This window comes from Motacilla alba, chromosome 7, assembly GCF_015832195.1.
Source record: "Motacilla alba alba isolate MOTALB_02 chromosome 7, Motacilla_alba_V1.0_pri, whole genome shotgun sequence".
Classification (NCBI taxonomy): Eukaryota; Metazoa; Chordata; class Aves; order Passeriformes; family Motacillidae; genus Motacilla; species Motacilla alba.
The window spans coordinates 27,202,838-27,230,758 of NC_052022.1; the positions used below are offsets into that span (position 1 = coordinate 27,202,838).

The following is a 27,921-nucleotide window of genomic DNA, read 5'->3' on the forward strand; positions in this document are numbered from 1 at the left end:
GTCAGGGGACATCCTCAAAAAACTTTTCTGTTTCTGAAGGTCAATAGCATATGAAGTGCGGCTGACATGCATGAACTGAGGTCCCCGTTTAGTCAGGTATAATAAGGTTTTGGATTTTTTTTTAAATTACAGGTTTCTTAATTTGGAAAGGGCAACCCAGAGATAAAGCTGTCTGACTAGATGCAACATATGGACAGCAAATGGAGTAATTTTATCCACAGAATGAAAATAAGGAACATTTTATTTATTGAGGAACATTTTCAAGAAGATAAAAGTATGTCTTATTTTTTAAGGTACTTTTCTCAAAGACAAGTAAGCTCACTTACAGGTACACTTATAGCACACACAGACATTCTAGAGCACCTTTCAGCTCATCTGTTTGTGCCTATTCACTGTAAGTCAATTTACACTATTTACTTTACGTGGTCTATCTTTGGCATGCCAGAATCCATGAAATGATAAAATCTGTGGACAAACCTTTACTTTGCATCTGTCCAGAATTTATGAAGATGAACCTTTAACACAGTTTTGGAGGATAAAATAAAATACTACTTGCTGCACAGAATTCAGTGTTCAAGAGTTAAGCTCTAACTTGTAGTTACCTAGGTTACTAGTTACCACTGCAGGCCCTACCAGCTGAAACTCTGTGTGCTAAAGGATGCCAAACTCACTTTACTTGGGCAAACACAGATACCAGCAGGTTTCAGATACTGTATTGTGTTTGTGTGACAATGTTTTGATAGTGGAGGGGTTACAGGCTTGGCCTCTGTGAGAAACTGTCAAAAGATTCCTTCATGTCCAAGAGAGTCAATGCCAGTCAGCTTCAGTATGCACCTGCCACTGGCCAAGGTCAATCCCACCAGCAACCATGGCAGTGTCTCTGGAATAACAGTTAAGAAGGGCAAGGTGAAAAAAGCTGTGCAGCAGCAATTGCAGCTGGAGGGAGGACTAAGAAAGAATATGTGAAAGGAACAGCTCTGCAGACACCAAGGCCAGTAGAGAAGGAGGGGCAGGAGGTTATGCAGGCACCAGAGCCAAGATTGCCCTGCAGCCTGTGGTGCAGCCCATGGTGAGGCAGCTGTGCCCCTGCTGCCCGTGGGAGTCCACAGGGATGCAGAGATCCACTTGCAGACTGTGAAGGACACCACACTGGAGCAAGTGGATGCCTGAAGCAGGCTGTATCCCTGTGGGAAGCCCTCACTGGAACAAGCTCCTGGCAGCGGCCTGTGGACCCTTGGAAAGAGAAGCCTATGCCAGAGCAAGTTTGCTGGCAGGACTTGTGATGCCGTGGGGGCTCAAGCTGGAGCACGCTGTGCCTGAAGGATTGTCCCCATGGGAAGGGACCCTTGCTGGTGCAGTGCAGGAATCCACACTGGTGCAGTTTGTGAAGAATGGCGCTTGTGGGAAGGCCCCCTGTTGGAGAACTTCACAAAGGGCTACATTCCAGGGCAGGGACCCCACACTGGAGCAGGGAAAGAGTGTGGGGAGTCCTTTCCCTGAGGAGGAAGGATCAGCAGATGCAATGTGTAATGAACTGACCAGGACCCGCATTACCCATCCACCAGCACTGCTATGGAGAGGAGTTAGACTTCTTAGAAGTTAAGCCTAAGAAGAAGGGATGGCTGAGGGGGAAAGTGTTTTAAAATTCAGGCTTTTGCCATTATCTTACTCTTATTGACTGGTAATAAATTAAGCTAATTTATCCAAGTCTAGTCTGTTTTGCCTGTGATGGTAATGGCTGAGTGATCTGTCCCTGTCCTCTTGACCCACGAGTCTTTTGTTATCTTTTCTCTCTCCTACCCAGCTGAGGAGAGGAGGGACAGAGAGGCTTTGGGGGGTACCTGGTATCCAGCCAGGGTCAATCCACCACAAGCACACAAAAAAGCATGTTTTATATGGGAATCTCAACATTTCTTTAACTGCTAAGTCTCTCTTCTCACTACTGTTAATTAGCAACATTACAACAGCACTGACAAGCTCTTATATATTGCATGTAGGTGCTATCAAAAACCCAGTACTCGTTAACAGTTACCACGCTGAGCAAGCCAAAGTCTCAGCAAGTCAAACTCCCAGTATCTCAACATGCTCTAACCATCCTGTCAGCAGTAAGAACTGCCAGACAATAAACTGAGCCAGCTAGGAATTTCCCAATCAAATGGGATTTTTGGGGTTTGGTGAAGCTACTTCAGCATAGCCAAAACATTTCTCAAACACCAGCTAAGCAAGGGTTCCCCAACGGCTAACTGAAATCCCTGTTAGTCAGCTATCTTCTCCCAAAAAGCCCAAATCACAGCAAAACTTGGGATAAGCAAAGTTCAGCTTAACAAAGAAGGAAGTTACTGTGGCTTGTGCAGACACAGAAGAGCTGATCACAGCATTTATTATCAAGTAAAGCACTATATCAGTCACGCCTTTCCTTCATTATTCTACAGCCTCACCAAGTAAAGGCAGAGGTGACTCCTGAACAGCTAGTCCTTTACAAATTGTCTGACTGTATTTTCATGAAGCTGTTCACAAAGTTATCATCTTCATTCATAATGAGCAGTTCTGGCAGTCACTTATATGGATTTCTTACTGTAGACAAAAGCACAGTCAGAGCTGCCACAGATTCACATCTCCAATTTAGCCACACACCAAAACAAGCAGGGCTGGCTCTGCAGGCAGCAGACATGAGCTGTGACTGGATTCTGTGGTTAACAGAGCTCTGTCACTGGCATCCACAGAACCAAGGACTTTGGCTGAAGAGAGCTGGATTTATAGTTGTTCAATATTTGGACTCTCCAATAATGGAGGGGAAAAAAAGAAAGACCCATGTATGAGACACAATTTACACAGGATGAGATTCAGCCTCATTGGCTGTCTTCCCTAAACATGAAATTAACTTGCCAATAATATTGACACACTTACCAAGACCTGAACTTTCTCTATCACTATCTTTCCAGGGGTTCTCCTCATTAACTGAGGTCAGACAGTCTAGCCACCTTGCTCACAATCAGAGTACAGCAACAGGGAATGCTTTGGCTCTTTTTAAACTGCCTGAACTGTGCAGTTGGAGAAAAATACAAGAACTCTTTCACCACTTTATCCCCATGTACACCTCACTTTTGGACAGGGCACAAATTACTGCCTCGATCCTCCCTTCCAGCAGAATACACACTCCCTCCTAGTAGCCTCAGAGAACATTTCTTCCTTTGCTATTGAAAACAAAGATTTCCATAATTCTTCCAACCTGTTCCAACTGCCTGCTCCACAGAGGGAACAAAAAATGGAAGTTATCACTGGCAAAGAAAGACTACCTGCTCTAATCATGAACCTTTACAGCTGAACTATTTCAAAACATACTGGAGGGGGGCAATTCTATTTTGCCTTCACTGTGGGCTGCCTTTTATGAATATGTTCACTCTTCTCCACTATACAAGGAAAGTTTCATTCAAGTCAGTGCTTCAATGTTAAAAAGGCATGAGAAATTGCATAGAACTTTTTATGAAGGCACTGGAGTCTCAGTTTCAGTGTGCTTACTGCATGATCAACCAAATCCCATAATGTCATCTCTCTCCTGGAATGACAGCATTGACTGACAAACTTAGTAAGAGGTTTGGAGGTGGCTGCCTTGAACTCTGACATCTAGACCAGTCATACTGCTACCCATTTGTGTATGATTTGTAATGCTTTTCACTACCAGGAACAAATACTTACCTCTCTTCACATTAACAAGTGGAATAAAGAAGGGCCACCAATAACAAAGCAGGTCAAATACCCTGAAAATAAAGAATCAATTCAAGAACTTGAGAGTCTCCTTTAATCTCAATTATTTTCTCTAAAAAAATCTGTGAAAGCTCAACTTGCTCTCAGTTTCAGACTTTGATATTGATCAAAGTAATTGGTGAGCTCTAATCTCAATTACCTGAACTCTTTGCATCACACAGCTGCCAGTTATTTTTCACTGTGACAGCAGCATACATAACCAAAAGTAAGGTGTTGAAGGGAAGAACAGGGCAATTCACTGATTTTTTTCAGAAGTGAACTAAAATTTCATTCCTACTTCAAATCTTTTATTTTTTAGTTTTTCCATTTCTTAGGATAATCCCATAAATCTAATTCTTAATGTTTCAATTTTGAAAGCATTTTATCCGTCCAGTCTCATGATACATAAGACTCACAGAGTTGGTTATTTTAAGGCACAGAATTACATACTTAGACAGACAGATGGACCTATAGACAATTAGAGAATTACCCATTTCTGACAAAGGTCTGATATTCACACTGGGTAAAATTTCTCCAGAATTGTTCTTGCAGGACAGAGGCAGCTTGAATTTGCAAACACTATTCAGACAAGCACTTAAGTGCAACTGAATTTCCTGAAATAAATTTTTTTACACACTTTTCAGTGAAAAATGAACTTCAGCAAATTCTTAAAGAGTCTTTTTGAACTGTTTCAGAATGAAAATTTCACATCTGCACATACAAAAAAACAAGTAAAAAAAGTAGTTTGATTTGGGGTTGTGGTGGGTCTGACTGGGATGGAGTTAACTTTCTTCACAGCAGCCCACATGGTGCTGGGTTCTGGCTCTGTGGCTACAGCAGCGCTGACACACCAGAGTTTTGGCTATTGCTGAGCTGTGCTTGCACAGTGTCAAGGCCTCAGTTTCCCACTACAGCCCCACAGCCAGGCTGAGGGTGGGCAAGAGGCTGGGACGGGACACAGGTAGGACACCTGACTCAGAGTGACCAGAGGGATATTTCACGTGATGTATCTCAAGTTCATAAATAAAAATTGGGATAAAGGAAGAAAAGGATATTTTTGTTTTCAAGCAAGTTTTTTGGCTGTTGTTTGGAGACTGGCTGGGTATCAGCCTGCCATCACCTGGTGTGCCATCTCCCTTGCTCTGCTTGTTTTTCATCCCCTGAGCTTGTCTTCATCTATTAAATGTTTTTGTTTTTTTTTAACTCAGCTCAGGAGTTGTCTTTTGTTCTCCCTATTTTCTCCTCCATCTCCCTGTGGAGAGCTGCTGCAGGGAGCGAGTTAGGAGTGTGAGTGCTTGGCTGCTGGCCAGGGTGAACCCACCACAGCAAGTCAAATTGAAAACCCATCCCAGACTGGTGTACTCTCTTCTCAGATGCTGATCTAAAACTTGCCACAGTATTCAGTGTCTACAAAAACTCTATTTCTCTAGATACTTGTAGGGCACTTTATCTCCATATATCTGAGCTGAGTATAATCCTCATCCCAACTTCACAGTTTGAGGAAGCATTTGTTATTCTCATGCTGCTGAGGGGTAAAGAAGTGGAGGGGACTACAGGAAAAGATTTTCAGAGTTGATTAAAAATTTTGGCCTCATTTTGCATAAAGAACACTTACACACAGCCATCTTTTAGTAGCAACCTGAAGGCTTCTCAGAGCTGAAAAACAATCCATTTGCAAGTTTAAGATCTTTACTGACCTCCCTATTACTACTCCTCCAAGTACAGGATTCACAAATATGGATCTTCACTAACAAGCCAGCAAGTTTCCCTATTCTCAGGGCCACAAGGCATCATTCTGGTGTGGAAGACCAAGTGCAGCTGAAAAACCAGCATCTTTCCCAGAAATCACTGCTTCTGAGAAATCCCTGTGCTGTGTAACACTGCTGACAAGGGTGGAGATGCTTCCAAGATATCTCGTTCTCTAGGCAGCCTCTCTGTTTCTGACAGCTCAACTTCTGGTCAGCAACTGACCCAATGAGTCACGCTGCTTGTACTATACAGAGCTCAGAGCCAGACAAGCAATATTTCATCATGTACTTGGCCACATTTGTGATCAGCAGATGCCCAAGAACCACTCTGGGCACATATCTTTTTCTTCTTTCCTTTGAGGAAGTCACACAGCTCACCACTACCGAGTTTAGTATACTGAATTGTTAACTACCAGATTGACTCTATTCAGCCACTCCCTGTGAGCTTTCCACTACCAAAAGCTTTGAAAGTTTGCCATGTGGCAATTTTGTGTAAAAAGTCTGAAACAAAAAGGAAATCTTTAAGAAATAGCTAAGTACCTCCACCAAAGAAACAGGGTGCATGAAGTGAATAAAGTGCAAATGAAATTACTTCTTCCATCTATTTATTATAATGCCTGAGCATTTCAGAAACTTCAATACTTAATCATATTTATCATTCTGACACCCATGCTTAAGTGCAGGAGTATTGTTATCTCACCTTACAGATTTCAAATTAACGAATTAAGTGATTCAGTGATGATTTCTCAGGAAGCCATTCATAAGGGACACAATCCAGGTGTCCTAAGCTGCAAGGAAACCGGAAACCTTACATACATTTGAAAAAAATGGTCATCTCTATTAGAATTACACAGAAGGATGAGGTCCTTAAAACTTTAAACTTGTTAGATTCAGGCTTGGAACAGACGTAGCTTATGATTTTTAACACGCTGCACACAGAGAAACTGCCTCCTTTGGACAAAAAAGCAAAAGGAATTACTTGATATGTTCAGACAAATATTTTCTCCAAAACAAGTGACAAAAACCATGGAGCTTGGACCTCTAAAATTAGGCAATTGCAGAGCGCCCATTTCTCAGTTTTGTAGTCTACATGTGTATCTTTTTTTTTTTTAATTACTACAATGCTCCCCTTTACCACTACCCTCTGATGTTACTTTGGACTATACTTAGTGTGATATGACTTCAGAATACCAGTTCAGCAGAACTTTCAGTTGCAAACCATGCTACATCTTCACAGTCATTCAAACAATTACAGAAGATGAGGAGATGGTGAGGAGAAGCGGTAGGACCATACAGCATACGCTGGTCAACTTACTGACAGAGAGAAAGAAGACAAAGGAGAGAAATTTAACTGGAATGGTGAATGATAGACTCTTGAGAAAAAACTGCCCCATGCCTGAGAATGTTCAGGGCCAGGCTGGATGGGGCTCTCAGCAACGTGGTCTAGTGTAAGGTGTCCCTTGCCACGGCAGGAGGCTCAGAACAAGAGGATCTTTAAGGTCCTTCCCAACCCAAGCCACTCTATGATTTCCATATGATTCAAGTTCCAAGATGTTCAAATAGACTGCACTGCTCTGGTGAAAGCAGCCCCCAAAGTTCTCAGCTTCTTGTTCTTGCACTGACAGACCTTTAAGTAAAGAACCTTCCTATCTGAATGATCAGCAAAGAGAGATAAAAAGTATCTTACCACTGCAAATTACTCCAGTTTCTGTTCCTATTTTTCTGTCTTCTCCAAAAGACTGTATCTCCTGCAAAAATAGCTGGAAGTTAAAAAAAAACCAAACAAGTACTTAGTTATTTGTTTCTTAATTTGCTTTACTGTCTTTTTACAGAATACTTTTGTGAAAAAAAAACCCTCATTCCTTTACTGCTGTGGTCAACACGTGGGGGTGCCTGTTTTACAGGGCTTATCTTTTCTAAGGGCTTGTCTTCACTGCCATGAAAGCTTAGGCAATCAACTAAGCTTTGTTGTTAGTCCCATTCCTGACCACACATACAATTCTCCCCTGAAACAAACCCATTTTTAAAGCATGTATTTTAAGCTCAAACTAGCCAGCACGTGGGATGTGCAGAAAGATAAACTTAAGCAATGAAAACTATTTTATCATTAATGCAAGAGAGCTGTGGGTGCAAGTAACAGTAACATAGCAGCTATTAATCCAACCCCTCTGAGCAGCACTAGTGCAGTTTCACTGTGCTCATTCTCCAGAAACAACATTATCATCTCAAGAATACTAACTCAGATGAAACAAAGGGAAACCCAAAGGGTGACACCAGCACTTTGTTCGCAATACAAGGTCTTTGCTGATTTACATAGAAACTTCAGAGGAATTGTCCCCAGAGTTAAAGACACACAAACACATGGAAAACCGAGTTCCTATTTACATCCATACACGGATAAAGAGAAACCGGCCTTCCAATTTCATCAGTGCAGGGAAGTAGTTAAGTTTTGTATTCTCTTGAGCAGTTGAAAGGACAAGGCAGTCATGGTCTATGGTTTACCATGCATGTCAGACAGAAATTATTCCTCTTTGGCAGCTATTAAGTGAATTGCACACTGGTCCTTGTTTGCTTTGGAATAAGATCTGTTTAGCAGTCCCTCAGCTAATCCTAAAAGAATATTGCAACGTTTCTGAACATCCTGATTGCTGAAATCAGCCTCTACTAAGCCACTATGGACTGTCTTTACAGACAAATTCCTTCTATACTACAAAATACTACCTCTACATACAGACTAGAAGTGTGTGACTGCTGTCATATTTAATTCACTTATCCTTATTGAAACTACATATTTTGCCAAGGCCAAAATGAATTTTAGACTGCAAAAGTCCTGTCAGCATCACAGGTTTTAGTTTAAAGCAAGGCAGAAAGCTCTTAATTGCTTCTGCATCCAAAGTAGCCAGATGTTCCCTGAAGCACTTCACCTGGCAAAGGCTCCCACAACAAAGACTCTCACAGCTTATGTCCCAAAGTCCATTACAATCTAAACACCCATTTCTGCATGGCTTGCTGATTCACAGTTATGTTCAAAATCAAAGGAATGAATAGAGCAATTTAAAATGTGATGCTTCAATGAAGAAATACAAGTACTCACACATGTCAGTGTTAAAGTGCATTTCTGGGTGTTGGAATCTACACAGCAAGCATAGATCCATGAGATGAATAGAGGGGTTGGAAATCTGGTGAGGAAGGCATACCCAATTCCTTGCCTTTGGGCAGAATACCCCAACCAAGTACTGGGCAAGAGGCCTATGTGATGGCCCTACCAGGAGTTTTTAATTTGGGGCAAGCAAGAGCAAGATTTGGCTGTTTCCCTCAAAGGGACACAAGGAAGGGCTGAGAACCTATCCCTTTTGTCCAGTGAGCACCTGAATCAAAGCAGAGAAGACAGAAACATTCCTAATAGCTACTGCACTTCTTATGCCACCATCCAGACATTTAACTCCTTCCAGTACTGCCTGTAGTCTGCAGGAAGTATTTTTAGGATTTAAACATAGGAAATCAAATCATAGACATTATTGCACTGAGGCATTCTAGTGATTCTTCTTTTTCCCTGCATCACACCACCTGCTAAACCCCAGTTTTGATATTTTTCAACCCTGGCTACATAGGAGAATCCTCCCCAACTTCACTAGAAAACTAAAACCTGAAAAAGCAAATGGGAAGAGCTTTATAACTTAAAAAAAAAAAAAAAAGTTTTTTTCCTCCAGTGAGTTCTTTTGACAATTTTTGTCCTTTGGAACTTGACAAGATTTGAAGAAGAGAGTGACAGATAATGTCAGAATCCCATTTATTGATGTGGTCAAGAAATATGGTCACTGGTATGAAATTATTCAAGCTAGAGTTATAATTATTGCCTCTTGAGAGCTATTATTAAAAATTATTTTAAAACACAAAGGAACATAAGCAAAAAATTGAAGTCGAAAGTAAAGTTCTTTTGCATCACCATGAAGTAACAAAGCAGATAGCTAACAACACATTATATGCACAATTCTAAACCCGCCCCATTTTACTGTGTGCAGTGAAGATTTGTTCTTCCCAAGCAATACCACATCTATCAAATTTGACCAAATGAGATATATTACTTTGAAAAAATTAATTAATTCTATAGGACATCTTTCCACAGTTTGATCACCTCCCCTAAATCACCACTTTGTCTTTACTCAATGGTCCATGACATGTTATCAAACAGTACTCAGGAAAAAATGACTCAAGGGCGGAGAAAGGAAATCACGAGCAAAGGTACAACAGTTAAAAGGAAGTTATTTGACTTATGTATCATCACAGATAATAAATACTGTTGCTTAACATGCAAATGTTCAAGTAATTTTCCATTATAACGAAAGGTCAATTCTTGAAGTGACTTTTATTCTCAAACAACGAAAAGATGCTGGAATAGGAAGGTATGCTGTTGCTCTGCAGGCCTTAGTATGCAGGCTGAAAAACACTGGCCCATATTCCTCTGTGGCAGATCCATGGCTGATGAAGGCCATGTGCATGGAGATGACATGACACCCCCTCACAGAACCTTCAGCACATTGTCCTCTGCTGCAGAGTATGAAGAGGGAAAAAGCAGAGCTTCAAATATCATATCACCAAACCGCACATCCACCAGAGCTCGGTGACAAACAACTGCACCAAAACCAACATAAGCCCAAACACCTGCCAGGAATCAGTGCTCAGCGCAGAGCTACAGCCCTGCAGGACATCCAAGTAACTCAAGCATTTTAATCCCTCCCTATCTTGAGCTGTGACTCTTTCGACAGTTCCCTAATCCTCGTACTAATGTGATATGTGACAATAGAAGAACCAGACACGAAGTTTAAATCTAGATCAGAACAGCTATTCATTGTGACATGGCCCTTAACGAACCTAAATAGCAGAATCAAAGCATAACATGAGCTATGTAACACTCTAGATTGGAGTCCTCATCCTACAGGAATCTTTACTCTTCAGAATAGTAAAACAAGGCCTTTGACTTGTTTTATTTCAGATGCCTAACCCTGACTAAAGCCTTAACCTAGGATTTCACAACACACCTTTCATACAGAAGAGCTCAAAAACTCTAACACTGCACTCTTCTAATTTCACTGTAGATCCATGAGCCTTCTAGACCCTAACAGCAAACTTAACCTGCAATCCCTCCATCTCCAAGTAAATATCCTACACAAACAGGATTGACACACCTGTGCAAAATACAGTGACTATAGCAGCCCTGCAATTAACTGAAAGTTGTCAGAGTCTGTTAAGAATAGTTTGTTTGGCTTCTGTTTTGGGTTGATTTTTTGCTTATTTTTAGAAAATATTAAAAGCTAAGTTTATAGTGGAATCAGAGGCATATGGAGCTGGGATGAATGGTGATAAAACAAGGAAACATTTGACTATAGACAGCTAGCTTTTATTTCAGGATATTTCTTTGGTGAGGCCAGTGATGGAACATCTAGGTGAGAAGAAAGCACAAGGCAGGGGGTCTTCTGAATGTCAATATGAGTGATTGCAAAGGCTATTTACAGTCTGCTGGTCCACACACAAAAAAAGTGAGATTTTGTTGATGGTAATGGAACTTGGGGGTTTTTGGCCCTTTTCTAGGTTTTGCTTTTGGCCTAGCTAGTGAGTCATATTTCCCTAACTTCCAATGCAGCTGTTTAGCACATGGAAAGCAAACCTCACTTTCTTTGACAGTCAGACCTTAAGACATCTACTCTCAACCTTTGCAAGTTCTGATGTAGCCAGTCAGGGTTTCTCCTTGTCTGCCACTGCTATCCTTCCACACAGTGGTAGGATCCTGTCAGTATCACTCAGTTAGTACCAACAACTTCCAAAGCTGAACTCTGCCTGCCTTTAACCCAAGATGCTCTGGCCAGGGCATGCAGTGCAAAGCATACTCAGCAGGATCCAGCCTTCAGAGGACAATTCTATCAACATTTACACGGTGCACTTCTTACTGCAACAAAAGATGTGTAATATTGTAAAGCAGCATAAGGCTTTCCATCTAAAACATCCTCATCTGGTATTTGCCAGAGATTGTATAGCAAAAAAATCTGTTGACATTAGAACTGGGAAACAACCAAATAAAAGCTTCAGGACTGGACCACCTCTCATCCTACACCAGATTTCTGTTCAGTGACACAAGTCAGACAATGATATCATAGTTGGGCAAATGATAGGATATCTGCAAGCACCTTTATTCTCCTACCAGTGATCTCTCATTATTTCAGTCTTTTACTCCTCCTAATGTAACATCAGTCAACAATTTACTCCCAAAGCACTACGGGCCTAATCCAATTCCTCCTGACAGTACTGGAGCAGGGATAGCAACAGAATAGCTACTTAGACATATATGGTATAATCAAGTTCTCAGAGTGTCTGTGTACTTTGTCAAGATCAGCTAACTGAAATTAAGATGAGAATTTTCCCTGAAACACGTGAGCCCACACGCCAAAATTATTCCCCTTAAGGGAAGGTGAAGACTTCTGAAGCTACATTTGGAAATACTAAAAAAATGACACAACATCCTTAGCCAAATGGTTATGATCGTTCATTATCATCATTACAAAATAAAATACTCCCTAATATATTCCAAGTTAAGATTTGCACACTCTTCCCTGCCCTGATCTAAGGATGCACATAAAGGCTACCTGAAAAGGTATCCCAGCTGGACTTACCAAGACTGGCTGATGACACAAGCCATAATTTATCAAGATTCCAGCTCCTGAACATGATGAATCCTAGAAGTTGTCCAATATCAAACATACTTAAAACAGAAAGCCTTTGGGAGTAGCCAAGTAGAACACTTGATGAAAAAAAATTACCATTACAGAGGATTTAGAGGATTTATAATTCTGTTTTGTTTGCAACTGTACAGTGGCCTAGCCCATAAATAGAAACCAGGTGGATTTTTTTTTTTTTTGACATTTGCTTTACTTTCTTTATTTGAGATTTGTGGGAATTATGGTAACCAAGCAACACCACAAATCTGAAAAGTCCTAGTTAAGACAACTGCTGATACCCTGATGAGGCAGGAGTGTCTAGAGGAGCTATGGGATCTCCATTTCTATACAGTCTAGGGGCCAAAAGATTCTAAAAGAGTGAGGAAAATATTCTGTACAATCTGTGGACTCTCCATGCCTCAATGTGAAAACTGCCTCCCTCTGAAATGAATTGCTGCCACTTGGGAGTCCACTGTGAGTTTTACTTGCCACTTTCGCAAGGTCAGACTGTCAGGAGAGTTTCCCTTTACCAAGGCAAGAACTCAAAAATACTGGGGCTCAGACAGCATAACTGCCAAGAAATTAAAAATAACATCCATGGATTTATTAGAAATATCACTGTGCATCCATGTAAATTTGAGTATTCATTTACACAGAACACAACCATATAACTAAATGCTGATGATAAAAACTGTAACTAAATTGAAAAAAAATTTGCAATGTTATTTTTCAGTCAGAAAAGCACATCAGAAGAATCAAGCATTTTACAGCTTCTGCAATGAACAACAGCTGAAGTAACTCATTTTCCATGCAAGTGCAATCAGCACTATTTTCAAACTGGCACATCCTCCATGTGATCAGTCTTCAGACTCCCAACAGAACGAGAGAAGCTTCTGAAGGAAGCAATACTTCTTACTTTGCACACTAGCAGAATCAGCTGTGCCCTCACTCTGTCAAATGGTTTTTATTCAGGATTTTTTCATACAATTTTTCAAACTGCTCCAAAACAAAAGTAAACTTTTTCTTAATAACAAAGTCAATCTATATATTTTTGTACAAACATTTAAAGACATAATCATAATCTCAGAAAGTATGCAAACGATGCTTTTTAAAAAGTTAAAATTATTTGCCTACTCAAATAAGAAGAGGCAGAGAAAATATGTCCAAGTGCATCTGCTTTAAAGTGAATGAGGGGTTATTTTAGGAGAGAAAGGGTGACTACTGCACACAACCAACGCGTGGCGGATCCATCAAGGCTGTGGATGCTGAGTTTATGCTGCCATTCAGCAGACAGCACCTTATCTCGCAGGTAAGACAGTGAGATCAGTACCAAAAGCAAGACAGCCCAGCTATAGCAGACGTGTGCTTCAGACACACAGTATGCACGTTTTGGGAGTCACAGAGTGCATTAAAAAGCTCAACCCTGTGGAACAGGTTTCAACTTTTCCTCACACTGACATCCAGCTGATACTGGGTTTTACTGTGCAGCACCTAATATCAAAGGTTACAATAAATAAGTATTAAAATCACCAAAAAGCCCCAAGAGACCACACCTAAACATGTCCCCTGAAAGTTACACCGGGACACAGACATAAGGGGGCTTCAAGGAACTTGGTCTACTGCCACCATTGCTAGGCTTCTGAAAAAACATTACACCACGACTGTGAAAAGTAGAACTGTTTGTCAACACAACATGATGTGTGGAGTGTGCCTTTGTAGCGGGGTAAGTGGGTGAGGTTCAAACAACAGAGTACCTCCTGGGAATCTTTACCAGGAAGTAGCCCAGCAGAGGGATGTACACTCTGCATCACCCATTGGAGGAGGTACTGCATCCTGCTCAGAAAGAAAGCACGATGCCAGGGCCCAGCATGGCAGCAGCAATGGATCCTCAAGTCCAATTCCACTTCACTCCATTGTCATGGCCCTGGTGTGTGGACAGGAGGAGGGTTAAGAACTCCCAGACTGCCATCACCTAAGCAGTTTCACACTTCTTCCTGACAGTGGTACAAGAGCTGAACACAATCAAAAAGAACATTTGTACAGCACAGAGGTTAGACATATTCCTTCTTACATAAAACCCCAATCCTTCTCCACCTAGAATGGAGAAATACTCTTGTGCATTCAGATTCTAAGACTGGGATAATAATGAATAAAAATGCAATATGAAATCAATTTACAAACGTAAATATAACTCTAGCCTCTTTTGAAGCTTTAATAGGAAGGAGAACCAAAATTACCCTGGAGATCTTGGTCAGACTCAGCCATGAGTGCAAATGAGATCTCATTCCCATGTGGTATTTCACATCACAAAGGAAAACACAGAGCTCTCACAGCCCTGAGACAGAAGGTTTCCGTGAAACAGTAATTTGGTCGTCAAAGCAGCCTTTTCATGGGAATGACATACAAATAACAAAATAACACCCAAAGTTTTTAAGCAAGTTTCTCACGCTGGAACTTAGACTGTTTCCCTGATGATTTAAATTATTTTGGCCTGGGCTTCAGCTGAAATGCTTGTGTCAGTATACTTCATTTTAGTAATGAAGGAACACAGGTAAAATAAAGCAAAAATACAGTGTGGTTTTCTATTCTGCTAGTAAGTTTGCATAAAACCAAGTAGGTGCTGGTGCAAATCTGGAATCCCTTCAGGGAACTCAGATAAACCCTTTGTTAAAGCAAATGGGAGTTTGCCTCAGTTTATTGGCATAGGATCTTCTATATGGATCATTTACTCTGAATTCATGTCTGCATTTACTTTCCTAGGAACAAACATGCATTTACTGCTGACACTGAGACTCAGTAACTGATCTATGACTTGGCACCTCCGCTCCAAGTGCCTTTGAGATACCAAGAGTAAAGTTTATTCCAGTAATAACCACTTGCCCACAGGACATGGTCTGAATATTTTATGGTCCACTTAAAAAAATAACATCCCATTTAATGACAGAAAGTTGCATGAAAAACATTACATGCACGCCATGTGGCCAAGCTACTATCTCCAGCCCAACCTCCTCTTTGTGAATTATCACCCTTCTGTATGTTGTAGCTTTGCAAATTGATAGTATGTTGATGTTATTTATTTTTCCATTTTATTTCCTAAGATATTTGCCACTTCAGTAGAAGAGGGGAGTGGCACACAGTAACTACAACCTTTCTTTCTTGTTTCCAAGATCTCCTGGCTTCCACAGATGGACCTGCAAGGTGGGGGCTCTGCTCAACATCACTCATAACTCTGATCCTCAGTATGAACAACTGAAGCTTCCACATGTAAGCAAATCCTTCAACATCCATAGCTGCAGATTTCAAACATGCACACTGCCTGACCACCTCATGTTCACCAATATATTAAATGCTAAAATTTTCTCAGCCACCCTAAGATATAAGTACACTTCTTCCAGTGAATTACCAAAGTCCGTGACCTTGAGAAGCCAGACAAGCAACTCCTGGAGTATGTTCAGAAAGAGAGCACACTGTAAAAGATGAGGATTAAAAGCAGAATTATCAAATTTCAAAATAAGAGTGAGATGATTATATCTTTTCACAGAGTCACAGATTGGGTAAGGTTGGGTGGGATGGCAGTAGCTTATCTGGACCAACATCCCTGCTGAGGCACGGTCATCCCAGAGCCCATTGCACAGGATTGCATCCACACAGTTCCTGAATATCTCCAAGTATATTGAATACCTCTCTGGGAAACCTGTTCCAGTGCACAGTCACTCCAAACAGCTCAGAAGTTCTTCCTTACATTAAGGTGGAACCTTCTGTGGTTGTTTTTTGGAGGTAGGGGGCGTTAAACTGTAATCCACAAACAGATACCTTTCTAGCTTTGTATTAACACAGACAGTTAATGATTTATGGCCTGTCTCTTAAGAAGTCCATCTGCTGTATTTTCCATTTCAATTAACAGCAGATTCCTTCCCAAGGCTCTGTGATCAGTACTGGAAACTGAAAATGTCCAAAAATGCAGCAGATAAGAGTCTGTGAGGTCCCTTCCAGAAAAAATCCCAAACAAGCAAAAGGCAAAGCCTTTTATGGAGTCTGGTACCAAATTTGTTTAAAGACAAAATCCAGCCAAACCAACACACTCAGCAACAGCCCTAGCAAAGCAGCCCAGCTGCCAGCTGCCAGCAGCTCCAGCGGTCCCCACGCTGGCCAGAGGCCTGGAGAAGGAATGCAGCTCTGCAGGAGCCTTGCTCCCATACACGTGGGGAAGCACCTTCACACACTCTGACCTTACAGACTGTGGCCTCAAAATGAGGTGTCCTTGCCCAGGTCTTTTGGCACTGCAGAAAAATAGCCCTTGTTATACATGTTTGACCATTTCCCTCTATTGAACCACTTCTGCAGAGCTGGGCTCTAAATACACAGCCAGCTCAGTGAGGATGCACAGCCTGGTAGGTCAAGTTCAGCCCAGAATAAGTACCACACCATGGTACAAAATGGCTGGTTTTTTGTCATCAGTAACAGCAATCCTGAGGTTTTTCTTTTTTAATTCACAGAAATCTCTAATATGAGGCTAAGCAGCTCTCTAGATGGAAGAAGATATTATTCACTTAAAATAGTGAACAGTAGTTTGAAAGTGTGCTATTGAGTTTAACTAATGAGTTTACATTGCTGCATTCTTTTAATATGAGGCAACAATGCTAATGACTAACCCTTCTGCAGTTTTATAGCCCTTACAACTACTAGATGATCCCTCTTTCATTTAAGAAGTCCCTTGTTACAGCTTAAGAAATCGTGTTTTGCTTTTTAGCAAATCTCACTAAAATGCTTTGCAAGGCACCATCACTCATTTACAGGCTGATGTTTAGAGGACCTGACTGTACACAACTGCAATAATAACTTCCTGCATTCAACAGCTCTGGAAATCCAACACTGGGACAGCAATTAAAAATTTCTAACATTTCCTCATCTGTAAGGTAATGCACAAAATAATCATGGTTGTACACTTGGGTTAACTTCAGAGAGGGGAATCAGGTGTTAAAATGCCAATATGTCAACCTCATTCCAGAAGCAAAAAAACCCACGGACACCCATCATTCTTTGTCAAGAGATCACAGAATGGGTTGGGTTGGAAGGGACCACAGTGGGTCATCTGCTCCAACCTCCCTTTTCAAGTAGGGTCATCCTAGAGCACACTGCACAGGATTAGGTCTGGATGGTTCTTGAATGTCTCCAGTGAAAGAGACTCCACACCCTTTCTGGGCAATCTGTTCCACTGCTCAGTCACCACATAGTGAAGTTCTTCCTCATGTTCACGTGGAACCTCCCTTGCATCACTTTCTGCCCATTGCCTCCTGTCCTATTGCTTGGCACCAGCAAGAAGAGCCTGTTACATCCTCTTGGGACTCTCCCCTTAGATATTTATATACATTGACGAGGCCCCCTTTCAGTCATCTTGATTGCAATCCTTGTACTCATGGCAGTGCAATGGATGAATTTACATACATGACCATCCCTTGCCAGGTTATGCAAGAGCAGAGTGACTTCCCAGACTCCCAAATCACGGAATCACAGAATGGTTTGGGATCTTAATCCCACATAGCTCCAACCCCCACGCCGCGGGGATAGGAACATCAATCACTACATCAGGTTGCCCAGAGCCTCACCCAAACTGGCCTTGAACACCACCAGGGATGGTATCCACATCCAAACAGCTTTCCTGGTTCAGAACTTCCTTAGTTTTGTAGGCTTACTCTCTTTACTACAAAATAAAGTACATCACTTCTAATTATAGAGTACCCTTCATCCTGAAACACCCTGTGGACTCTGAACCCTATCACAGAACAGTCAGAAGTTTCAGGAGTGAGCACTCAGTGGAACTGCAGCAGCCTGTTCCATGGCTGGTTCTCATGTCATATTCTTGGCTAAGGACATAGAACCAAACTCCTACTCACATCAAAGTGCTGCAAAACTGCCAATACATGTAGAGGTCTGACAGGACCTTAGTTTGAAACATCTCTTCCCCAGAAACTCAGCTACAAAGGATGTAGACTGCACCTGTTTCAGACATGACGGGCTTGCGTCTTTCACAACAGGAAAAATTCGTGATGCTACCAGCCATGCTGTGATGCAGACCCAATAGCACAAAATTTGGATCATCTTGTTTCAAAAAGCCCAATCTTCCTCCCCACCAGGGCTTCCTCCCACCACCATCTTCTGCTCTCCTCACAAGCCTACAGGCACTTTTCTTACATAGCAGCTGCCCTAGTTCATCTGTATTTGCCTCACACTCCAGATCTTTTCAGGGCACGTCTTGCCCCACCTGCACTAGAGCTCTCTGCACCTGACAGCACACATCTGATTTCTGACTCCCTTCTCCTGCTCTTTCCTTACATTTCAGACTTGGCTGCCTTTCTGCTGGCCAGATGAATTATCCAGTCCTTGCTGGCTTCCACTGTGTTTGTATACAACATAATTTCATTACTGAAGAGGAAGAAACCCTCAAGAATTTTAACGAGAACTACATTTCCTTCTTTCATCCTAATAACAAAGTGCACGCAGCACATGGGAGACCTCAGCAGCTCTGGGAACAGATGATGAAGCCTCAGAGCTGTGCAGCTTATCTCCACACCATCCCTCACTCCAACATACCCAGCGCAAGGACAACAAGCTCCAATTCCAACACCAAAGCACAATGTCATGACAGCACCTGAACCAGCCAATTCAAAACAATTTCGAGCCAAAACAAAGTTATTAATGGAAAACAGAAACAGAGAAAAGACATCATTTCATTCGCACCTTGTCCTAAAGATCACTAAATCAAATTCTACACAGGCTAGTATCACTGCATAAGATAGTTATTCCCTCAGCAACACAGAAAGGGGAAGTCCCAGAGTGATGACATTTTGGGACTTGTAGGTTTTTCACCGCTACCATAAACCACAGCTTCTGAACTCATTCCAACTGAGAAGTGCCACCACACCCAAACTGCATGTGCAATGGTTTTATTGCATTTAATTTTACATAGAGAACCACACACACCACTGTAATTTAGATACTAAAAGGGAATAACTTAAGTGTAGTGCAGAAGAGGAAGCCACAAACTGGATATGTGTAGGACACTGCTGGTTTTATGTATTACTAAGTAATTTAGTCTGAAACACCCACTGGAGTACGTGCTTGAGCTTCAAGTCATCCAGAGCCCAAATACTTTTTGGTGGCAGTTGTACCTAACCAATAAGAACATCTCAAGTCTTGATCTGACACTCTGAACCACTCTCCTGCAGCAATGAAAGCCAGGTGCCACAGCTAGCATTCAGGCAGACACTCCAGCGTTGAACCCTCAGGGCAAGTATTGCACACATTTCTAACAAAATTAGCCAGGATCCTGAAGAGCTATCCTCATTTGGAAATGTCTCACCAACAATATCTTTAGGTGGTGTTCCAGGTAAGACTTAGTCAAGCACCATAAATTTTTGCACATATTTTACACAAGGTTGGGCCAACAAACACCAGTCTACCTAGTCCAAACTTAAAGTGTTTATTTTGAAATGCTGCCAGGCAGGTTGACTTTACCAGCACAGAAAGATAACTCCATGAGACTGAGCTGTCAACACAACAGTGGCAGCAGCTCCTTGAATGCCAACTCAAAACACACCCACAACCTTCAAGGATAGTCACCATCCAAGAAATCATACAGTTCACTTGACTATGCATAGCACAAACAGATAACATTGCTCAACTCCACCCAGGACATAAAACAGCATCAGCCCTCTCAGAAACTCAGTTCATGGCAACACCAGGCTTAAGTTACCACTTAAAAAAAAATAACAGAACAGACCTTCAGTTGAAGAAAATCAAATAAAACTGCACCAGTTCACACAGGCAAAAATCCATTCCAAACTCTGACTAGCAGCACACCGGTATTCACAAACAGGTGAGGCTTCTTCTCCATTTGAACTCCTACCTTTCCAAGACTTGGGAGATTAGATTCATGATTAATTTAAATACTGGACACAGTACACTGCCATAGGCATTTTTTTCAGCCAGCAAACCACTTGAGAGAGTACTGAAAGGTCTATTATGAAGGCCAATCGCTATCCTTTTCTTGAATGACCACATGAAAATCAGTGACTGTTTCACAATGGTTTGAAAGGGCCTTTTGTCTGAAGGAAAGGACAAGGAGTCACAAAGTATTGCAGATTCATTTGTAACTCATGGCTTTTGAAGAAACTGCAGAGCTTCAGTTAAAAGCAAACCAAGAAAAGAACAAGCTTTGAAAATATTATGCCACAATCCTTTCCTACTATGTACATGCAGAGCATATTTTTAGTCTCTTTTGTATTATAAAAAGATGGGTTGGCATTCTATATTTTTGCTGGTTTACAAGAGAAGCTTAAAACACTTGCAGAGTTTTGACTTTATTCCCAAATCCTAATTAGGGTCTGCAACACTATTGTATAAACAGAAAATCATCAGGAGCTTTTTCTGGTACATCTAGTAAAAGTGTAATTGTACTGGGATAATAAGTGAAACCATTGTCACTGTTGCTTAATAATCACTTTAGTAATTGAGCAAATTTGGCATTGCCCATGAAGTATAAGATGGCCAATTCAAGAAAAAGACTTTTTTTATACTGAGAAACCAGCATTAGATTCTAATTTTCTAGTTTTGAAGTCTGTTTCTGAAGTCCCTCACCAAAAAAAAAAAAAAAAAGTAACTACATCTGCCGACAACTTCCCAGAAGAAAAAAATGTTTTACTTCTCCGCCTACCCCAAAGACACTTCAGTTCCCAGACTGTACATGCAAAGGTGCACACACATTCAAAATGGGACTTGCACACATGATTTCATTACAGTTTCTAAACAAGCTTCACATGCACAAACTTCCAGCAGGAATGACAGTGGAAACTAATAACCTGAAACAGGTTTCTTCTAACCCATACCCAGAACTAGGGAATTACTACACTTCCATTCAAAAACAAGAGTTACAGCTGACAGACTTACCCTCTTCCCTGTATGTTCCACCCACATACCATGAAACTAAACAGTAAAGAAGTGTCAGTTTTCACTCCCCAGCTCCTTGCCATATCCCAAAATTTATATTCCCTGTGCTCCCACAATGTCACAAAACTAAACAATGTATTTTGCACACACCATTGGTGAAGGTGCCAGTTACATTTAGCTCTTCTGACCATCTTATCAAATTACATCACGCAAGGAGCTGTTCCTTGGCATGTTACAAGACTGCACAAGGGCCAAACATTTGCTGTAGGAAGCAGCCACACTGCCACTCCCATATATACCTGGGAAGTAAAAGTCCTGCCATGACAAATACACCTGCAGGGTAACTACACACCCCCTCATCTCATGCTCCCCAAAACAAGAGCTTACCATTCTGAGGACTGTAAAGAGACTCCTGCCAATGCAAAGTAGAAGCTAAACAATGCCACACATCTTGAAGCTCAAGGCGCTCAGAAACCCAAAGGGCATAGAGGAGTGATGTGCACAGCCCCTTGTTAATATCAGTGAAGTTCAGTATCCAAATTCTTTGATTTAATAATGATATGGAGCACTGCTTTTAAACAACTTTTAACAGGAGAAGGTATCCAGTCTAAAATAAAGTACTTCACTACTGTTTCTTTTTATACTAGAAGAAGAAAGCTGTGAGAAAGCTGGTGACACATCTGAGGAAGGAAGGCAGGAGGAAGAGAAAAACTGAAGCACTAGAACAGCGCAGAAAAACACAGAGTAACAAGCAGCACCAGACAGGAGCCATATTCTCAAGAGCAACATGGACAATAAAATCCTTGATATTAGCTACAAATCAACTACAATTAACAGTTAACTGTTATTTTTCTTCCCTAGATCTTCGTGCAAAGTCTCACTGCCCTTTGGTGTTCTGCTCCAAGTCATTAGACAGCTTTACTTTTATCCTCCAGTGCACAGTGAAAAGTGGAGTTTGACCTTTCCTTTATATTTGTAAAGCACCACAGCAGATTGTTTTGAGAACATGACTGAGGTGGGATTTTTCCTATTCTGCATGACTAACGTTGCTAACAGTGTCTAAAGACGTCTAAGACGTGACCTCTGAAAACACACCAGGAAACACAGTCCTTTAGAATGACAACAGAGGCCATGTGTGTGGGTAAACAAGTACACAAACGTAACAGTTTGTGAGAATTAATGCAAAATACAGGCTGTCTACAATTGCTGACAGGCACAGGTTTGGTACTTCCATGATTGCTAGAGAAAAATGTGAAGAAAATATAAAACACACTGTAGGCCACTGGAAACTTTATACTTTCTCTTAAAAACAGGCCTGAATCAATTTCAGTTCCAGACAAGCATTTCCTTAAAATTTGGGAAACAGCAGGAAGTGTCCTGACATGGTCTCATTTCCATTTCTTTGAGCAAGAAGGACTAGACAAGAATAACCAGTCTACATTCGGAACCAAACCTCTCTCAACACAGAAAGATGCTCGTGTACAGTTTTTAGGCTCTTCACGGTATGTCAGACAAAACAATAATTCTCAAGCACATTTCTTCTCAGGCATCTGCCTGGGCATAAGGACTGTGGAAACAGACCCTTCACTTAAAGATAACCCTGAGGACATTTTGAAGGGTACTTAGTTTAATTCATCTTAATCATAGCACTTTTTTATGGAGTAAATTTCCCGGAGTTATGACCTTACCTCCTCACACAGTTATACAGCACCTGACACAGTACAAGCCTTATCTTGATTAGTGTCTCATTACATTTAACAGATCCTGTTGTTCTCAAAGGGCCAAACTCCTTCCACTCTCCTAGCACAATTAGTGGGAGAACATTCACAGCCTAGCACTAGTGTTCGGCTCCAGCAGTTTGTGATGGCGCCTCACTAAATTCATCACCCTGTTCTGACCTGGAAATCATTCTGCATTTGCACAGTTTGACTGCATTCACAGAAACAATTGCGGCAAGGGCACGGTGTCCTGCTCACAGCAGCCTGAAGACTCTAGTTAGTGGCATTCAACAGGTTGCCACCCAGGATTTCTTTCATTGACAGTGCAAATACATTCCTAGTTAACCTGACATTCTACATGCAGCAGCCTTTTCCACTTTCTGTGTAGGAAGTTTTTAGTTTACCTTCTTGAATCATCATGCTTTGGAAAATACTTTATAACTGCATCAAGAGCTCAAAGAAACAGAAGGAAAAAACCTCTTGCATACACTGGTAATTCAAATTTAAAGGTTAACAAAAAAAAAATTCCCACAGAAGATCATTAGTTGCCTTGAAGCACATTTTCAAGCTGAAATCAACCAAATCAATCCAGTGGAATGTGACCTGGAATGAAACAGACGGATTTTCTGTGGTGCCTCTTAGTTTTCCTAAAGGAAACAAATCTGGTAGTACAAGCGATTCACATCTCCAAGTGATGAGGCTGAGGGTGGGGAAGGAGCTTACACTATTAATTTACAGCTCAACAAAGGAGGCATTGCATTCTGATAGAGAATAAGAGTACTGCCAGCTGCCACTGCTTATCAACGAATTCCGTACCTACTAATTTTTTTATGCACAGTAAAAAACACAACAAAGACTTGAAAAAACCCAACAAACCCTAAACCAAACACAAAATCAGTTACAAAAAAAACCCTATCATCTTGGCGGTCTTTTACCTTGGCAGAGATCAAAAAGAACGCCAAATGGGTGGATTTACGCTGTAACAGCAGCTGAGGCACAGCAAGCTCCGTGCCTACCTTGCGGTGTGGCAGCGCTGGCAGCGGCGTTCACAGCCCTGCCAGAGCCCCCGGCGGCGGTTCGGGACCGACCGCTCCGCTGGCTCAGCGCGCCGGGCACGGGCGGCCACGCTCGGCGACACCCGGCTCCCCGGGCGCGCAGTTAATCATTTATGGCCGAGGCTGTTACCGAATAGCCTTGAAGAGCCCAGCCCGGCCCCGCTTCGGCTCCGGAGGCGCCGATGGCTGGCGGAACGGCGGCCGAGGGAGCGGCGGCGAGCGGCTCCCGGGCGCCGGCGGAGCGTGTCCCGGCGCACGCCAGGCGGGGTCCAGGGAACGGGCCCGGCCTGGCTGTGGTCCCCGAGCCGCCAGGAGGGGCCCACCCGCAGCCGGGGCTCGGCGCCGGGATCCGAAGCGACAGAGCAACGGGTGGGGCACCGCGGCAGCCGCACCCCTCCCTCCCCGGCACCCCTCGGCACGAAACTCCCGGCGGTCCCCCGCCGCCCCGCGCAGGTGCTGCTGAGGGGAGGCGGCGGCGGCGCCTTACCTGGTGCGGCCGCGGCGGAGGCCGAGGAGGGGCTGGGGCCGGTGGCGGCCGTGGCACCGCCGCCCTCCCGCCGACACGCCTCGCGCCCCGCCCCGCGCGCCAGCACCGCCCCCGGCCCGCCCCGGGCTGGGCTCGGAGCCGGGCGCCGCCGGGCGGGAGCGGCGGGACGGGCCCGGGGCGAGGCCGCCGGACGCGTCGCCTCCGCAGCGCTGCGCGCGTCCAGGGCGCTCTGCGTGCCGGGCCGGGGGAGCTGTGAGGGGCGGAGAGCGGCCCCCCGGCCCCAGGCGTTGGCTTCGGCGGCGGGCACATGATTTACGTGTACTCCGCTTGCCACGCACCCTCGACGCGTAAGGACAGCGCTGGGCCCCATGTAAGGAACTATGCACTTATGAACTTCTTCGTAAGTGAAAGTAAACAGGCGACATCAGTCACGGCCAGCAGATGAATTTCAGCCTCGAGAAGAGATGACCGAGAGGGGACTTGATTAATGTGTATAAATATGTAAAGGAGGAGGGGGTGTGTGCTCTGAGAATGGATCAGGCTCTTCTCTGTGATGCTGAGCACAAGAGGCACCGAGCAGAAACTGATGCACAGAAGTTCCACATGAGAAAGAACTTCTTTACAGTGACCATGCATGGGAAGCAGTTGCCCAGAGGCTGTAGAATTTCTCTTTTGGGAGCTACTCAAGAACCATCTAAACACAGTCCTCTCCCTTGTGCTCTGGGATAACCCTGCTTGAGCAGGGAGGCTGGCCCAGATGACCCGTGGTGATCTCTTCCAACCTTACCCATTCTGTGATGCTGTAAATCTCTATGAATACTCATGGCAAACGATGAGAATATAAAAATTTACCCCAAGTTTTTCAGTAATCAGTGTTTTAAAATACCACCTAAAAGGTGCAAATAAAATACAGTCAGGATTATTAAAACAAAGATTAAGAAGCAATCAATAACTATCCACTTAGATTTAAACACTAGAATGCGGAGGTACAACCATACACTTGGAACAAAAAACCAACCAACCAAAAAAAACCACCAAACAAAAACCACCAAAACCAAACCAAACCTGACCCCCCCCCAAAAAAATTCCATAAAGAACTACAAACCAGATTTACTGTCAGCATTGGTGTCTTACACTATCATAAGCATTTCCCTTAACCCAAACACATATCAGTTCTCATTTTTGTTAGCAATGATTGCCACAAGTACTGAAAATCATGGTATTCCCTCTCAGAATGGTTGCGTACCTCTTTTCCAGCTAGCACTTTTTTGGTCACACCACACCTCTACTTGACTCCCTCCCCTCAGCCAGGAAAGGAACTTTGACCCTCACAGTTTGAAGGCAACACTCGAGCCTTACTGTTTTCAACCAAGGATTCTGAAACTGCTGCACTGAAAATCATTCAAGGTGCAATTTATAATGAGAACCTTTCCAATCCACCCTGCAAACCAGGCAGAGCTGGCAGCTTTTCCTCCTGGCAGGGAACCACTGCAGTGGGACAATGCAAGGCTCGCTGTGACAGCTGTGCCCCAGGAAACCTCACCGGGTGCTTTCTACTCTGCTCAGGCACGGTGCCTTTGTGGAGTCTGTCAAATACACTCGTCCTGCTGCAGAATGCTGGGCATGAATTACACAGTCAATGGTACGGTGAGGCCACAGGTTGAGAATTATGCCTGCAATTGAAATAATGTCTTTTAAAATATTCAGATCTTCAGTAAATGCTCATTTATTTTAAACAACGTAACTTGGAATGTCCAGGCTTGTATTCGTGTAGGGAGAATGCTCTTTACAGTAATGCCAACATTGGTTTGCACCCTGAGCGGTATGAATTTTGCCTGGGAGTTTTGGAAATGATTCTGAAGTTCAGGAGAATGGTAGATTATGTTCATAAAACAAGGGTGCCACTGACCTTTCAGCACAAGAGAATAGATGTGAATCAGGGACCTGAGATTCATCTAAAGGAACACAGCGGAAACACACAGGATGAAAGGCTCTAAAGGCTTTACAAATTATATTTGGATGAGGGAGAGCAGGGAGAAAGAGAATGTGGGAAAAAGAAGAATGAAAAAGGATCCTGCTGTTTAGCTCATGCATAAACTGTATGTGCCTAGCCAAAGGTCACTCCTTTTATTTTCTCATTAATTTCAATGACGGTAAATGGTATATGAAGAACAATCTAAAAATAAGAACAGCCAGAAATAGCTTAGGGTTTTTGTGTGACAGCGTGGCAGGAAGAAAAACCTGAACTGAAACTTCATTCCAGATCTTTACTTCTGGCTTTTGAAAAAGTAGTGACTTAAAGTTAATTGTTTAAGATGAACTGTAAATCTATTTAGAGAAGTTAAGCAAAAGTTAAGTGGTCTACTTCTTAATGTATTTTCCAATAGAGTTTTTATACTCTGTGTACACTGAAATGAATTAATGAGGGTTTTTTTTATCTACTGTTCTTGTGAGAAATGGTGTGTATGGACAGTTTTGTGGGGGAGTTTTCTGGGTTCTAAACACAAGTGAAAAAAAAAAAAAACACTAAGTACTAGACAGCTGTAAGCAAACAGAAGAGGAATAACAGCTTTGGGAAGCTTTCAGGTGCATGCAAAAGCTGGCACAAGGAAATTGCCATCCACAGCAACTGAAAGTGGAGGCTGAAATGGGAACATAAAAGGGATAATGTATGTTTTGCTGTGGGGGTCATGAATGGCTGCCTCAAACAAATCTTCAGGCAACAGGAGCTCCTCATGCAGAGACTGATGCAACATCTGCCAACCTTTTTTTTCCTAGGGAATAATGGGCCAATATCTAGGAGGCGATCTACAGACAAGGTGACACAGATTCTACAGCATCATTGAAAGAATTTTAGCATTACTCCACCAGCTTTTTAATTTTTTGCAGCAAATGTGCAAATCTGCATTGACTTGCATCATATTTGACTGTATGCTGAGCTTAAATTTGCAAAAGAGGACACCAGCTGCCCAGAGTTTACTTCCCATCTTCTGTTTATGCCAAATAGCAGTATGAATCTTATGGTTAACACACGTTGCAGTGGTTCACTTTCTGTGTAGAGGTTAGTAATTGATAAAGGTAAAATGATAAGCAACAACAATTAAGCATCCCAGCTAGAACATTTGGGCTATATTAGAAGTGAGATGACCTGCTCAAAGCACCAACTTTGGATTTTGCATTAAATCCTTAGGTCACTTTATTTCCTGCACAACCATGGTCATATTTCTGATGTGATTCCAGACAACTCATTTGATTTCTCTTGGCCTCAGTTTGCCATCTGCAAAGAAAGGAAGGAATTTCCAGCCCTCAGCGTATATGACAAAGATTAAGAGATACTCCAGGTGTAACTGTACAATGTAGTAACTGTGGCAGGAAAGGTGTCTGAATGATTTCTTGTTCACTTGCAGCCTCCCTGACTCCATCCTGGCACTGTAATCTATTATTCTATCCAGTTTTTGAAACCTTCCCACAGTCCAGACCGCTGAAATGACCTGGGTTAAAAATACCAAAATA

The 27,921-nt window shown here is 42.5% G+C and overlaps 1 protein-coding gene across 7 annotated transcripts in view; it reads right to left on the minus strand.

The window, feature by feature from the left end:
* Positions 1 to 24,501, minus strand: part of SPATS2L (spermatogenesis associated serine rich 2 like) — a 78,786-nt gene extending 54,285 nt beyond the window's left edge. Inside the window, exons 1-4 of one of the 7 annotated variants that reach the window (XM_038141845.1) lie at positions 24,409 to 24,496; positions 7,180 to 7,252; positions 6,193 to 6,280; positions 3,697 to 3,758 (exon numbers count right to left, since the gene is read on the minus strand). The gene's annotated coding sequence lies outside the window, so the exon portion shown is untranslated. Of the gene's footprint in view, positions 1 to 3,696; positions 3,759 to 6,192; positions 6,281 to 7,179; positions 7,253 to 23,801; positions 23,833 to 24,408 lie in introns of those variants that run through there. The other 6 variants (XM_038141846.1, XM_038141842.1, XM_038141841.1 and 3 more) reach the window with 6 other exon arrangements.
* Positions 24,502 to 27,921: the final 3,420 nt, after the last annotated feature.